General features: G+C 43.6%; 1 pseudogene; it reads left to right on the top strand.

The window, feature by feature from the left end:
• Positions 1 to 3,964: 3,964 nt before the first annotated feature.
• Positions 3,965 to 15,857, top strand: LOC119902723 (annotated as a pseudogene).

Raw genomic sequence — 15,857 nt, 5'->3', positions numbered from 1 at the left:
CTCCTGCAAAACAGAAGGTGGAGGTGTCTGTTTTTACATTAACAGTGGCTGGTGTAACAATGTGACAGTGATTCAGCAGTACTGTTCTCATGATCTGGAATATTTACTGATACATTGTAAATTGTACATTCTACTCTTTCCGCGAGTTTGCTAGCTACTTTCTGCTCTGTGTTAACATCCCACCGCAGGTCAATGTGCACAACACATAGCGTACGCTGGATGTCCAGATACTGTGAGTAAAGCAGACATTCCCAGACTCCTTAGTTATTGTTCTTAGTGACTTTAACAATGGAAACCTCAGCCATGAACTCCTCAAATACAGACAGTTAAAAAATTCTCCAAGGTGGAAGGGGAACACTTTAGATCACTGCTACACCACAGTAAGCAGTGCCTATTATGCCGTCCCTCCAGCTCCACTGGGACACTCTGGCCACGCCATGGTTCACTTGATTCCTGCATACAAACAAAAACCGCACTGACTGGGATATTTTCAGGACTACTACCAACAATCTGGATGAGTATACAGAGGCTGTGACATCCTACATCAGTTTCTGTGAGGACAGCTGAATACCAACACAGACTAGGGTGAGTTATAACAATGACAAACCCTGGTTCACAGCTAAGCTCAGACAGCTGAGGTTGGAAAAGGAAGAGGCATTTAGGAGTGGCGACCAGGCCAGGTTTAAGGAGTCAAAGTACAGGTTTAGCAAGGCTGTGCAAGATGCTAAATAGCTGTATGCAGAGAGACTACAACAACTCCTCTCCCTTTCTAACCATCCTGGAGAGGGATGTCAACAGACTGTTCAGGAGACAGAAAACTCGCTAAGCAGCTAGGCTGGACTCTGTCTCCCCATCCACCCTGAAACACTGCGCCAATCAGCTATCTCCGGTTTCATAGACATTTTTAACACCTCACTGAGACATGCCATGTGCCAGCCTGCTTCAAAGCCTCCACCATCATCCCTGTCCCCAAAAAACCAAGGACCACTGAACTAAACGACTTCAGATCTGTTGCCCTGACCTCTGTGGTTATGAAGTCCTATGAACGCTTTGTGTTGTCTCACCTAAAATCCATCAGTGACCCACTCCTGGACCCACTGCAGTTTGCCTACAGAGCCAACAGGTCTGTAGATGATGCAGTAAACATCCTTCACTACATCCTCCAGCACCTGGACTCCCCAGAAACCTAGGCCAGGATCCTGTTTGTGGACTTCAGCTCTGCTTTCAACACCATCATCCCTGTTATGCTAAAGGCCAAGCTGTCTCAGCTGAACGTGCCCGACTCCACGTGCAGGTTGATCACAGACTTCCTGACGGACACGAAGCAGCACGTGAAGCTGGGAAAATGTGTCTCTGATTCCAGGACCATCATCACCGGTTCTCCTCAGGGCTGCGTTCTTTCCCCCCTGCTCTTCTCACTGTACACCAACAGCTGCACCTCCAGTCACCAGTCTGTCAAGCTCCTGAAGTTTGCGGACGACACCACCCTCATTGGGCTCATCTCAGGTGGGGATGAGTCCGCCTACAGGTGGGAGATCGACCATCTGGTGACCTGCTGCAGCCAGAACAGTCTGGAGCTCAACGCTCAGAAGACAGTGGAGATGGTTGTAGATTCTAGAATGAGCCCAGCTTCACCCTCCCCCATCATCCTGAGTGACTCCCCCGTCGCCACTGTGGACTCTTTCCGCTTCCTGGGCACCATCATCTCCCAGGACCTCAAGTGGGAGCTGAACATCACCTCCCTCACCAAGAAGGCCCAGCAGAGGATGTACTTCCTGCGGCAGCTGAAGAAGTTCAGCCTGCCAAAGACAATGATGGTGCACTTCTACCCCGCCATCATGGAGTCCATCCTCACTTCCTCCATCACCATCTGGTACGCTGCTGCCACTGCCAGGGACAAGGGTAGGCTGCAGCGCATCATTTGCTCTGCAGAGAAGGTGATTGGTTGTCACCTTCCAATGTCTCCAGGACCTGTACGCCTCCAGGACTCTGAGGCGTGCAGGAAAGATTGTGGCTGACCCCTCCCATCCTGGACACAAACTGTTTCAGACTCTCCCCTCTAGCAGGAGGCTGCGGTCCATCAGGACCAAAACCTCTCGCCACAAGAACAGCTTCTCTCCGATGGCAGTGGGCTTCCGCAACAAGACCCGGGTCCCTCACTGACTCTCATGCCCCCCTCCCCAAACATACACACACTCATACACACTCCTGACTCCACACTTTACAACAACTCTCAACTGTGCTTTATGCTCATGAACTTTTGCACACACATCTGCATTGTATTTTAGTATTATTGTATTTTTTGTGTACTTATTCTCCTTATTTTTTTATATATTTATATTTCTATTTATGTTCATGTGCACCAATTGATAACAAGGCAAATTCCTCATATGTGAAAATGTACTTGGCAATAAACCCGATTCTGATGATGATGTTTGCTATTTCTATCGCTTTAGGTGGTTTGCTTCCTGTGTTCTTTGTCTCTGATTGTCTGTGTGTGAGTAATTCTCCCTCACCTGTGTATTTAAGAGGTTGTCTGTCTTTCACTTCTTGCGTATTCCTTGTTCTGTATAGTGTGTTTCTTATTGGTAGTATTAGTATCAGGTGGAGACGCAGTGTGTTGTTGCAGACACTAGAGGGCAGCAGTGTGAAGGATTTGTTCTACACAGTAACAGCAGTACAGTAGTCGCAGCAGTATTAGTATTAATAGCAGTAGTAGTAGTAGTATCAGGTGGAGACGCAGTGTGTTGTTGCAGACACTAGAGGGCAGCAGTGTGAAGGATTTGTTCTACACAGTAACAGCAGTACAGTAGTCGCAGCAGTATTAGTATTAATAGCAGTAGTAGTAGTATGAGGTGGAGACGCAGTGTGTTGTTGCAGACACTAGAGGGCAGCAGTGTGAAGGATTTGTTCTACACAGTAACAGCAGTACAGTAGTCGCAGCAGTATTAGTATTAATAGCAGTAGTAGTAGTATCAGGTGGAGATGCAGTGTGTTGTTGCAGACACTAGAGGGCAGCAGTGTGACAGTTATAATCCTGACAGCATGCAGAACTTTTTTATGGAGACATTTTGACACGTGACAGCAGGAAAACTTGTGTTTGCCATTAATAACAAGATTAACTGTGTCTGTTGTACTATTATATATTCTCTCCTCAGATTCTTCTTCCTCCTCATTAATGTGCAGCAGGATGTTGCTGCTGTAGTTGTTGAGCTGCAGCTCATTCTGAACTGTTTAGTATCAGACTGCAGCTGATGATTCTTTTCATTCTGGATCAACCTGCTGATTATTTCCTCCACTTCATCTTTGCTGTTTAAGTTTAGTGATCTAGTGACATTTGATATTGCACACATACAGACAGCGGTTCAAAGTAACCGTGGACATTTACTCAAGTACTGGACTGAAGTACACATTAGAGGTACTTTACCACTTTCTGCTACTTTATATTTCTACTCCACTACAATTCAGAGGGAAACATTTTACTTTCTATTAAGAATAACAAAGTGAAACATCATGTATCTTTAATGAAGAGACTGAACAACAGAACGCTAAATAAAGATGTGATGCTGTGTGTGGAAAAGGTTTCATGTGTCGTAGAAATGAAATGATGAAATGTGAGGGGACGTTTAAGGGTTAAAGTCACAGTTTGTACTTTTGTATTTTCATCCCAGCTGTTAAACAACAGATAACAGTCTGTGTTACTAAATTCAGCACCAACCTGAATGTGTTTGTGCTAACAGGAATGTTTGTTTGTATTTCTGCATCATCGTGAGCCAGATTTTTTATCTGCTGTCAGATTCAAATCAAGACGAAGAAACTTCTCAGTGAATCAGTTCAGAGAAACAGAGAAGTCTGGGAAACAAGAAGCATTTAGAAACAACGTTAAAATAATGAGAAGAACAGAAAGATAAATAGTGTCAGTAAGAAATGAATCTGCTGGCTGACAGTAACCTTCATCTTCTTTTTCAACAACAGACATTTGAAGATTGAACACAAACAGGATTTTGGAGAATGAAGGTCTCAGTGTGACGAACCACACAATGAAAACAAGAAGCTGGTTCCACTTTTTATACTAGAGAGACACAACTACATGTTCCTGCCTCGAACTGATGATTTTCACTGTTAGAATCAGCCGAGTTTGTAGTTTTCCTTCTTTCTAATGTAGCTGTAGTGATTTGAAATAGTTCAATAGAGGAGATGAACTGTAATAAAGCAGAATGAGCTCCGACTCAGCAGAAAACCACACAGCAGCTTCAGCTGAGCTGTCAATCAGCAGCAGCAGCCTTATCTGTCCGCCGCAGGGGCTGATGGGAGGTCTGAGGACCCGTTAGAAACCACGCGGCCCTCGTCTGATCTCATAGCTCGTCCTTGTTTGGCCTCAGCTGCATCAGAGCGCCACTTCTCCCCAGGTTCACCAGAGGAAACACCACTGCACACAATGCTTTTCCTCCCAGCTGCTGCTCTGTGCTGTCTGTGTTCAGGTGAGTGTTTCCAGCCAATCAGGAGCCAGCAAACTCCACCTGGAACAAACACTGTCACACTGACCTTCATCTATCTGTCTGTGTCTCTACAGCGCTGGTTGCCATGGCAGCAGACCTGATTCAGGATTTAACATGGACCAGGAGAGTCGATGAAACTGTTTCCTTCAGCTGTCGAGAAACTAACCAGTGTAGCAGTGATTATGTATTCTGGTTCCAGAAGAAAGACACAGAAACATTCACAAGGATTCTTGCTATTCGGAGATGGGATGGTTATGTATATTCAGGTTACAATCACACACAGAAAGATGATTTCTCAGCTGTGAATAATCAGAACAGCTGTGAGTTGCAGCTCAAAAACGTTAACATCTCTCATTCAGCCACCTACTGCTGTGCCTGTTGGAAGAGTGTTGCCCACAGTGAGAAATGATCCGTGCAGCCTGAACAAAAACCTTGAGATGTCAAACAGTGTTTGTGACAGGAAGAGAGCAGTAAACCACAGCCCAGGTTCACATATTTCACCTCCATCTCAGCCAGAGTCACAAACATACTGAGCTGAGGGATTTCTTTAATATTCTATTGATTTCTATTTGATCAGATATTCCAGCAGGTTTCTTGTTGTTCCACACAGTGAGGACAAACTAGCAGCACAGAAGCACAATGAGCAAACAAGATAAAGAGGAAATTAAATAAAATATAATCCTGATTCACTTTATGAAGTAATCCTTAAAGTAAATGATATATAATAGATAAAGTTTCCAGCCAGATGTTCCAGATGCAGATTAAAGTCGTCCTCTTTGTTCTGCTGCTGGAATAAAGTCCATTCCTCCCTCACAATACTAATCTGCTCTGAATGAAAACCCTTCCAGCAGCACTTGTTGTTTAACAGCTTTCAGTAGATTTCAGCAGATCATTTCACTTTCTTCCATTTTAAAAGCCAAATCTTGGACACATGTCAGGTCAGGATGTTGCCCTTCTAGCAGCGGCTTATTAGGACGCTGGTTCTGTTGCCAGGTTTCCATAAATGTCCTGTGGATGTTTCTGCTTCCCAGAGGATGAATCCTAACATTTATGGTGACCTCCTGACCTTTCCTCTAGCGCCACCATCAGGACAACAGTTTCTCTACACCAACACTTCAGCATCTTCAAAGTTAACGGCTTGATTTTTGATCAACTCGCTGAAAACTTTATCTGGAATATTTACTGACACACTGTAAACCGTTTTACTCTCCCTGCGAGTTTGCTTTCTACTTTCTGCTCGGTGTTTATATTCCACCGCAGGCCAACGTGCACGACGCACAGCGCACGCTGGCCGAGCAGATACTGCGAGTAGAGCGACTAACCTGGACTCCCTTTTTATTGTTCTTGGTGACTTTAAGGAAGGAAACCTCAGCCATGAACTCCCCAAATACAGTCAGTTTGTTAAATGAGACCAGAACATTCTGGATCACTGCTACCCCACAGTCAGCAGTGTCTATCACCTCGTCCGCCGCGCTGCTCTGGGTCACTCTGACCACGTCGTGGTCCACCTGATTCCTGCACACAGACAGATATTAAAGCTCTGTAAACCTGTGAGGACATCTAAGCAGTGGACCAGTGAAGCTGTAGAGGACCTTCAGGCGTGTTTGGACTGCACTGACTGGGATGTATTCAGGACTGCTACCGACAGTCTGGATGAGTTTCCTGATGCTGTGAGTCCTACATCAGCTTCTGTGAGGACAGCTGTGTACCAACACGCATCAGGGTGAGTTAGAACAATGACAAACCCTGGTTCACAGCCAAACTCAGACAGCTGAGGTTGGAAGAGGAGGAGGCGTTTAGGAGCGGGGACCGAGCCAGGTTTAAGGAGTCAAAGTCCAGGATTAGCAAGGCGTCCCCCTTGGACTCTGCGTTGTGTTTCTAACATGTGGTGGGGAGAGAAGAAAACAGAGGTGGGTAGTAAAGAGTTACATTTACTCTATTAATTGAGTAGATTTTTACAGAAAAGTTTTACTCCACTACATTTGAGACATTCATTGCACTACTTCCCTATTTATTTATTTAGCATTCCAACCGTGTGCCATGGCGCTGTTGGTCCTGCAGTTACCACCACAGGCTCTTTGGTTTGCTTGTTCCTGTGTTTTTGACGTGTCACATCTGCTTATTAGTTTCTCAATGTCCTTGTTTATTCCAGGCCAGAAAACTGTGTCTCTCGCCCGTCTTTTGCATTTCTCGACACCGAGATGACCTTCATGGATCCCTTGTAGTATGTCCTGTCTCATCTTTTCTGGAATAACAATGATGTGGTAGAACTGTGGACAGGATCCCACAGGCCATCCATTTTTCATGTTCTCAATGACTCACTGCAGCTCCGTATCTTTTGAAGTTTCATGAGCTATTTGTCTGGACTTTTCATCTGACACAGGAAGTGCAGAAGACACCATGTTCACGTGATCTTGAACGTCCTCTGCAAATCTGCAATTATCAGGTGGAGATCAGCTCAAAGTCATATCTCTGCTTTTTCATCATCAAACGCTGAATCCTTGGCGACATCTCGCTCAGATTCTTTTTGACCATGGCGACTAGCGGGCGATGGTCTGTTTCCACCGTGAAAGATGGTAGGTCATAAATGTAGCTGTGGAACCGCTCCAGGCCAAACACAAGTCCCAGGCATTCTTTTTCTATTTGAGCGTATCTACACTCAGTCTCTGTCATGGATCTGGATGCATAGGCTACTGGTTTCCAGTGCTCACCTTCAGCTCGTAAAAGTACTGCACCAATCCCGTTCTTTGAGGCGTCTGTCGACACTTTGATCCTCTTCGCCGGTCGTAGAATGCCAATACAGGTGCAGTTGTCGGGGTTTCTCTGAGCTTTTGCCGTTCATGCTGAGAGATTATGATAGCATGATTTGTGTATTACTCAGGGGAACCACTAGTATTGTGTTTTCTTATATTGATCTCGGATGTATTTTATAGGTAGAAGTTTATATGTTGGTTTATCATTTATTAAACTCGACCTGATTTGTGTGTTTTTTGGAGAGGTGCAGAAACAGGGGGTCTCTGCATGATCAGATAAGGACACTTACTTAGCACCAATGGGTGAGGGGTGGTTTGGAATGTGGTACAAAACATCTCTTCTCATCTCATGGCTACGTATAATTTTAATCCAGTTATGAAAATTAATATTTCCGGGAATATTAATTTATGACTTGAAACTAGGAGCACCACCTAAAGATTTGCTTGTCCGCCCAAAGCTTTAGGTCCTTGAGTAAAGCCTGAGAATTACACAAATTTCCGGTAATTCATTAGTTGTTACTGGTTCCGTTATTCTGAAATCGTAAACTCTAGTCAATCAGTCAATCTCAAATCTGAGGGTGAGTTCTATACAGGGACTCTAGATTCTTAATAACACACACACAACATCACTGTGCTCAAGGTGAATTGATTAACTAACTAAAGAGAGTACAATAGTGGTATTATTACAGGGACAACAGTCAATATGACACCCAGGAGGTAATGAACAGGGTGGCCGACGTAAAGCTCGATTGGATTTCAGTTTATATTGTATAGGGAGAGAATTCTACGAGTATGAGGGAACGAATGACCAAAATTAGGTTGCAGATTTAGTTTGACTAATCTAAGGGTTTATTAACTGTGGATGGAGCCACTAGAGAACACCAACGAGTCACAGAGGGTGGTTTGTTTTGCCCTACCGTTGCCGCAGGTCCCGTAGCGAGGCTCGACTGCCGGTCGGCTCGTGGAGTCGGTTCTGGCCCGACCCCAGTGGCTTTTTCGAGTTCCTTTGTGGGAAGCGCTTGCAGCAACGGGCCGTCAGCCAAGGCTTTTACTCTGATCTCAGTTCGTTTGGTGTCGCTATAGCGGAGCCCACTCAGGGTTCTGTCGTCAGAGCTGTGGTTTCATTTATTCAAGGCCATAAATGAAGGCTTCTGAGTCTCTGGTCCAAAGTTGTTCAAAAACTACCGGATCAGGTTGCAACAACAAAATCAAATAAACTCACACATTCGCCGTAGGTTCGCGAGGCCTCGGGAATATCGGCTGTTTAATGTTGCTGAGATTAAACAGGCAGCTCCAAACAAAAAATCAAAAATCAAATCTCCCGCTAAGAAAATTGGGATTCAGGGTCGTAGCTTTCTCAGCTCGTCTGAAGAAAATTTAAGTACGAAACGGAAAAAGATCGGAATTTCAAAAAGTAAAGGAAGTTAAGAGAGCGTATAGGTTTAGTTTCAAGAGAGTTTTTTAGAGAAGAGGTGAGCCAGAAGACAACAAGGCCCTTTTATTTGACTTCATTAGGTAGTGGTGACGTCAATTTGGGAGTGGGTCTCAGGGGAAGTCACCCCAAAGGTGTTAACTTTCTTTTGGGATACGTTGCGCGTATTTCCCTTTAATCTCTCTCTCCACAATATCTTGGAAAAATACTTAGTTCTAAACATTCGGATAAAGACAATTAAAACAAGGCTAAACACTATGGAAAAAGGTTATAATAAAACGTAACAAAGCTTAATTACCTGTCCTCAGTAAACTTGCTGGTTACTGGTTTTAACTCAAGAGACAATCTAGATGTAAGCGTGGCAGCAAAATTTCGTTTATGCAGTTACATGGTGGTAGGTAGGCCTGCTTAGCAATCCTGTCAGTGTAAGCCGAGTTTTAAACACTTGCGTGTTATACCTTTCCTGTCCCCTTGGTGGCGCTCGGGTCACACGAGAAAAGAGTAGACACTCCACTTTAACTGAGAGGCTGGTGATACACACGAGCGTATCAATGGATATTTTAGTAGAACTGAACAGACAGTGATTACTGGGGAGTAACAGGGATGAATTAAGACAAAACAGAAAGAGGTTAGAAAACTAGTTCAAGATTACTTTCTTATGGGTCTGCTAGTCTTCAAACATCACTAAAGGATAACAACAGGGTCATTACTTACTAAACTCAGAGGCAAACGCCGCTGCTCACTTAGCAAGGTTATTATTTAAACAGAACAAACACAGTAATAATGGAACCTTGCTTGGTTCGAGAAACAGGGGTCTCTGGTCATGGTCTCTTTTCTTTGCACTCCTGGCTTATCACATCGGCGATCAGAGAACGAAATGCTGGTTTATGGCTCAGCCGTTCTGTGGAGAGAAAAGAGTCAGGTTGAGGCCGGAGGTGACCTGCGGGAGGGAGAAGGGGTCAGATAGCCCCTTTTCCTGTCCTCTTGAATGTCTTCAGTGACACCTTTACGGCTAGAAAGGTTCACCAAGGCTCTTTGAATACACAATCCTTAAGCGATGCAGTCCCATTTATCTGCAGTGGTGCTCTCCATTTATCCTCTCTGACAGCATTTAGTTTGTTTTTTGGTTCATTTTCACAGTTGACCATGCCAACAAAAAATGTGTCACACAGATCAGAATCCTCCATCATGCTTACAGAGTTTACTGTCTTCCCCTCGTTTCTTTTCGAGAAGCACTGCTTGGCAAAGTGGTTCTTGCCCTGGCAATTAGAGCATAGCTTACCAAAGGCAGGCCACTGTTTGGGTTTGAATGTTCGATCGTCTGTCTGCTGCGCAAGGCGTCTCCGTCCCTCACCTGAGACAACGCTTACAGCGGCGCCATCACCCACACTCACTGCGCTCGCCGCTAACTCGCTGAATGTCCTCACATGCATTTGCGAGAGCTCACTTGCCTGGCAGATCTTGAGGGCCCCTTCCAGCGTCAGCTCCGTTTCCCGCAGTAGCCTTTCCTCCACACCAAACACGACCTGGTCTCGGAGCATGGAGTCCTTCAGTGTAGCAAAGTTGCATGACTGTGCTTTGAGCTTCAAGTCGGTCAGAAAGCTATCAAAGGGTTCACGCTGCTGCTGCACCCGGGAACGAAAAACATATCTCTCGTATGTCTCGTTCTTTTTTGGAGAGCAGCGGGCATCAAACTTTTCCAGCACTTTATCAAGTTTGTCTTTGTCATCTTCACTGTCGTATACGAAGGTATTACACACTTCTATGGCTTGAGGGCCTGCTATTGTTAGCAGTAACGCTACCTTCCTTGCATCAGACTTCGTCTCTAGACCCATGATTTACAGCTGAAATTGCTGCTTGAAGGTGCGCCAATTGCTGTCGACATTCCCCGTTAGTTTCAAAGTCTCCGGTGGCTTTAACGAATCCATGTCGCTGTTCACAGTGCACCTCGTTCTGGTTTTACTCCTGGTACCATGTTTTGTTCATTATTCTTCATGAAAATAAACTGTGACCACTCTTGTGCAAACTCTATGGGTTTCTTTATTCCTCGTGCTAGCCAGTCAACAACAACTTCCTCTGCTGCCTCCCTGTACCTAAAACATCAATCCCTTGTTCCCACAAACCACTACTGACACCGTTTGGTACAATGTGGAATTACACCTAATCATCACACCTGGGTCATCCAGGGCGTCGGCATGTCCCCCTTCATCATCGTCACTGATCAGGAGGGAGGCCCCTTTCTGCAGATTGGTTGTGAAGGCGGTGGAGCTCTGGTGACCCCTTTCCTCCGGTGCACAAGCATCGCATCAAAGTTTGTTTTTTTCCCCACCAACAACTTCAGCTTCACCAAAAGGAACGTCAGTGTCACTGAGTTAAATTTCTTTTTGTAGCTTCTCTGTCAGACGAGCAGACGAGGAACGGGAAAAAGCCTCGGCAGTCCCGATGCACTCGGAGACGTCACGCTGGGAGCCCCGTGACCGAAGCCGCCGCGCCGACTCAGCGACCGGCGGGCCCGAGCCACGGGGAGAGCGCATCCGGCCGTCTTCGGAGAAAAGAGCCGCACGGGACCTCAGCGCCCTCAGGGGCAGGGCCTCGCAATGGCCGCAAGCGGCCCCCTCGAGAGCTGCCTGGGCGTGCGGCATCCCCAGACAAGACGCACACAGGGCACGAGTGTCCCCAGCCGTGATGTTGACGCGGGCATGGGAAACACACTGCCTGAACTGCTCACCAGCCATCTCCTCTGCCAGACTTCCTTCCAGGTAAGAAATTTCCTCTCGTGGTTGCCGAATAGAATAAAGCTAATGTGTCCGGTGTGCCGGCGTGCTTATATACGCCTCCAGTTACGCCGTCACACGCTACCGTTCTAGCAACGCCAATAGGATCGGAGTAGTTTCACTCATGGTTTCAGCCCTGCCACGCCCAGAGGCGTTCCCATAGTGTCGTCACCGACGCAGTTCGAGTTCCCTCGAAGGGGAACGAGGTAGTGCAAAGTCAACTTTATACCAAAAAACATTCAGTGCAAAAAAATGATCTAAAAACAATACAAATGTTTTTAATATTAAGATGTCTGTGAAGTTAAATAAAAATATTATGAACATAAAAATAAATCTAAGTTAATATAAGGGTAAAACTAAATAGAGCTAAAGTTTTATCCTGCACTATTTCCACAGAATAAATGCTCGGTACACAGCAAGCTGGCAAAAATTACAGCCAACACTTCAGAGCAAAACACGAGTGCTTCTTACTCAAACCCACACCAAAGTGTATCTTAATATCTTAATAACACAAACATGAACAGATTAACTGGAGGGGGGTCACAGTGTCTGACTCTGTGTTTCTCCATTCTGCCTCTCTGTCCTTCCTTTCAGACACATTCCCACCTCTCATTACCATTTCTCCACCTGTCCACCAGGTGTCCTCAGATGTTTCCATCTGTCTCAGTCACCTGACTCCCACATCCAGCCACTCTCCCCCGCACTGAGCTAACATCTTTCCCACCATTCCCATCACCTGACCTCCCCGCCCACCTGCTCACCTGTTCCTCATTTCCCTCACAAAGCTCAGTGTATAGTTTTTTGTCGAATCTCCTCCTTAGGTACGCTGTAGCCTATGCATAGCCACGTGTGGAGAATATTTCTTAAGGGGCTTTGTTGATGTGACAGGGAAAAGTAAGACAGCTCTAGCTTAGAGTAATTTAGCTGACCCCATAAGTGTTTTCTGACATTCTAGCTTTAGGTGTTTCTCACATGTACTTAGACTGATTAGTTAGAGACAGTAGCTCAGGCGTCAGGCTGGCAGATATCAGTGTTCTCTGGGAATCTTACAAGAATATTTACAAGAACTCACTGGCTCCACAGATCAGAGAACCACTCATGGATAGTGAGAGATTCCAATATGACAAGCATTGGAGTCTAAACATCAGATAGATCAGTTGTAGGTGAAAGAAGACCTAATAGAGAAACCTACAGGCACTGGGGGGAAAGAAACATAAAAGGGACCACAGATGTTCTCCTTCAGATTCGGTGTTGGCAGTTGATGCTAACACCGGCTAACAAAGGCTTTACAATCTGTACAGCATACAGCACCGTCTATCCTTAAAGTCTTGATACAGATCAGAAATAATCTCTGTAAACAGATATCTGCATATGAATGTGTTCTGGTTTCTGTTTGTAGTCCGAATAGTATTGACCAATCAAATCTGAGCTGGTTTTGGTTGCATGCAGGTCAACAGTCCGTGTGGAGAGCAAATAAGGCAGAAACCATCGGCTATCATCTGATGAATATTTAACTTCAGATTAGCTTTTATATCAGATGACAGCTGATGGGCTCTCAGATTGCTTATCGGACTGTAAACAATGACAAGAGCACAGAAGAGGAAGTCTGGGCCTGGACATCTGCATCTTCTTCTGAAGAGTCAGAATCAAGTGAATTAATGAAGTGAATCCTCTGGGGACCAAGAATGTCTGAACAACAATGTCAATCCATCCATCCTTTGGTCCAGGTCCAGTCCATCTGGACCAGCAGACATCAGCATGCACAGAGCAACACTGCCAGTGTGTCTAAAAAGACAATAAAAGAAGAGACAGTCATGTTGATATGAACATTAGAGAAACACATCATGCAGCTGAAATATGATCCTGGTTCATCATCTGGACTCGTTCACCTCAGCTGACACATTCAGCAGCTGACAGGTTTTTGTATTACTCTGTTTCACTGTGGGAGATATCTACTCTTTGGCTCTGGAACTAAACTGTATGTAACAGGTAAGAATAAACATTTTCCTTCAGTTGTTTTATTGAACAAGTTAAAATGTGTTTTAATGAGTTTCTGCTGTTTCAGGCTTCAAATATTAGTTTGTTCTTAATTAGTAGAGTTCTTGCAGCCGTGCAGCTATTGTTACATAAAAAGGTTCATAATTGCTGAAAAGATGTTTAAATCTCACTGCACAACTGAAGTTATTCTTTATTTCTGCACCAGCAAAACTGATTCATATGGAAAAAGTAAGATATTGACAAAGTTGTAAATATACAGTATTTGATCCTCTCAGTGAGTCAGCGCAGTCTATTGTTTTTGAAAAGACATTTTACTATAAATATGTTGTACAGGATAATTTATTCATTTTAAATGATAAAATTTACATCACGACAGTCAGATACTGATAATATTGCAATAACTATAATTTATGTATTTATATATGTGAAATAGAGTGATACAAAGTCGCTCACACAAATATATTTGCATTTTATACTTTTAATATAAATACAAATAGTTTGTGATGCTTTATAATTTAAATTATAAAACATGTTTTCAAAAGTATATGGTAGTAAAAATGATGTATCAGGTTCTTTATAATTTTAACATCACATTATTACATTATATTAAAAAGTAATCAGTCAATAGTGAATCTTATTTAATATTATAAAGCTGTCTTTATTCACATTTAACATATTAAACAAAGACATTATTGACGTATTGATTAGTTGTTGAGTGGTTAAAGTTCAGAAATTATAAATAATGTACGTGACTTGACTTGAAATTATTTTATGTGAAGTAAATATGTAATTTGGTGCAATATGTATTTTTACCCTAACATGTAAACAGTAGTTTTGATTCTTATGTAATGTTTGATATTATGTTACATTAAAATGTACTTATATTACAGTATTGTTGTTTCATCAGACTTTCGATCATGTATCTGAACATATATGTAAATTGTGTTTTATATAGAATTTTTTTAATTTTAAAACTTTATGAAATTACTGATGCAACAATTAGATTTTTTTGCCGTTAAAATAAAGTATAGATATATAATGTCTAAGTAAATGTAAAAGTATAACTAATTTAATGTGAACATAAAAATACCTTATTAAAATGTGTTTATTAACCCTAATATATAAAACATTAAGTTTTTAAAGGGGATATTTCATAATTATATTATAAGAATCCAGCATATGTAGAACTGCTAAATAAGTAAAATTCTTTTCTTTCCTCATATAACATATTATTATTATTATTATATACATGACGTGTGTGATATGAAGGTGAATCCAGTCCATGTAGTGAACTGTGTGCTGTATTGATGAGGAGCTCAGTGATCAGAGTCCATGTAGTTTCCAGGATCAGACTGAATGCAGTGCTGGAAGCTGCTGTTGACTGTGTGAATGTGTGTCTGTGCTGCTTGTTGCTGCTGTCAAACTTCAGAAAAGCCGGTAGTGAAGCCCGTGGTGAGCGTGTACCCAGCAGCATCCAGAGCCCACCATGAGGGGAAGAGCTCCCTGCTGTGTGTGGCCTCAAACATGTTTCCTCCTGTGGTCCGCTTCTCCTGGAAAAGACGAAAGGAGAACAGTCTGACGGAGGAGCAGGCACCTGCTGAGGAGGAGCAGCTGGAGCTCAGAGAGTCGGGACGCACCGCCGCCATCAGAGCGATTGATCGGGACGCTCGCTACACGTATAAATACCGCTGCTACGTCCAGCACGAGGGGGGGGGAGTGAAGGCCCAAACAGAACAAGGTAATGAAGGCTTGGTGACTGTGTTCAGCAGAGATTCAGCTTCATGTGGAGACGCTGTCAAAGAGAGCAGAGGAGCAGAGGACTGACATTTCTTTCTGACTCCTTTTCTGTTTCAGAGGTTTCACCTCCACCATCAATTCCACCATCAGTGTCCTTCCAGTCTCAGTGCAGGGTGAAGCTGCTCTGGCTGCTGTACACAGTGCTGATAGTGAAGAGTCTGGTGTACTGCTGTGGACTCCCTCTGCTGTGAATCCTCAGAAACAAGGGACCGTCCACCGGCTGCACACATGCTGACTGACTGTTTTCTGCTCGCCTTTTCTCACCATCAGATCTCATCAATTTAACTCATTGGTCACTTTCTGCAGAAATTACAAATGTAAGTTATGATGTGCACAGGTTAGATGTAGTAATCCTAAAAATATATACACATACATATTTGCTGAGTGTAAGTTCTGTGTATTTGTTATTTTGATGATCTAGATTATTTCCATTTGTGACTTATATAAAAATAGAAAATGAAGCTGAATCATTAGCTGTCTGCTAGATTTTTTTGTTTTCAGTATTTTTCTGTTCTTGTGTCTCTTTTTAATACATTATGCAGAGTGTGGCAGGTTTGGCAAATTATTTCAGTTTAACTTTCTCAATAAACTAAAAAAAATCCCA

The sequence above is a fragment of the Micropterus salmoides genome, unplaced genomic scaffold, assembly GCF_014851395.1.
Source record: "Micropterus salmoides isolate LMB-PRFRI ecotype aquatic unplaced genomic scaffold, ASM1485139v1 Ms_hic_scaffold_14, whole genome shotgun sequence".
NCBI lineage: Eukaryota > Metazoa > Chordata > Actinopteri > Centrarchiformes > Centrarchidae > Micropterus > Micropterus salmoides.
Note: the sequence above shows the minus strand (reverse complement) of the source record. Positions and strands in the feature narration are given on the sequence as shown.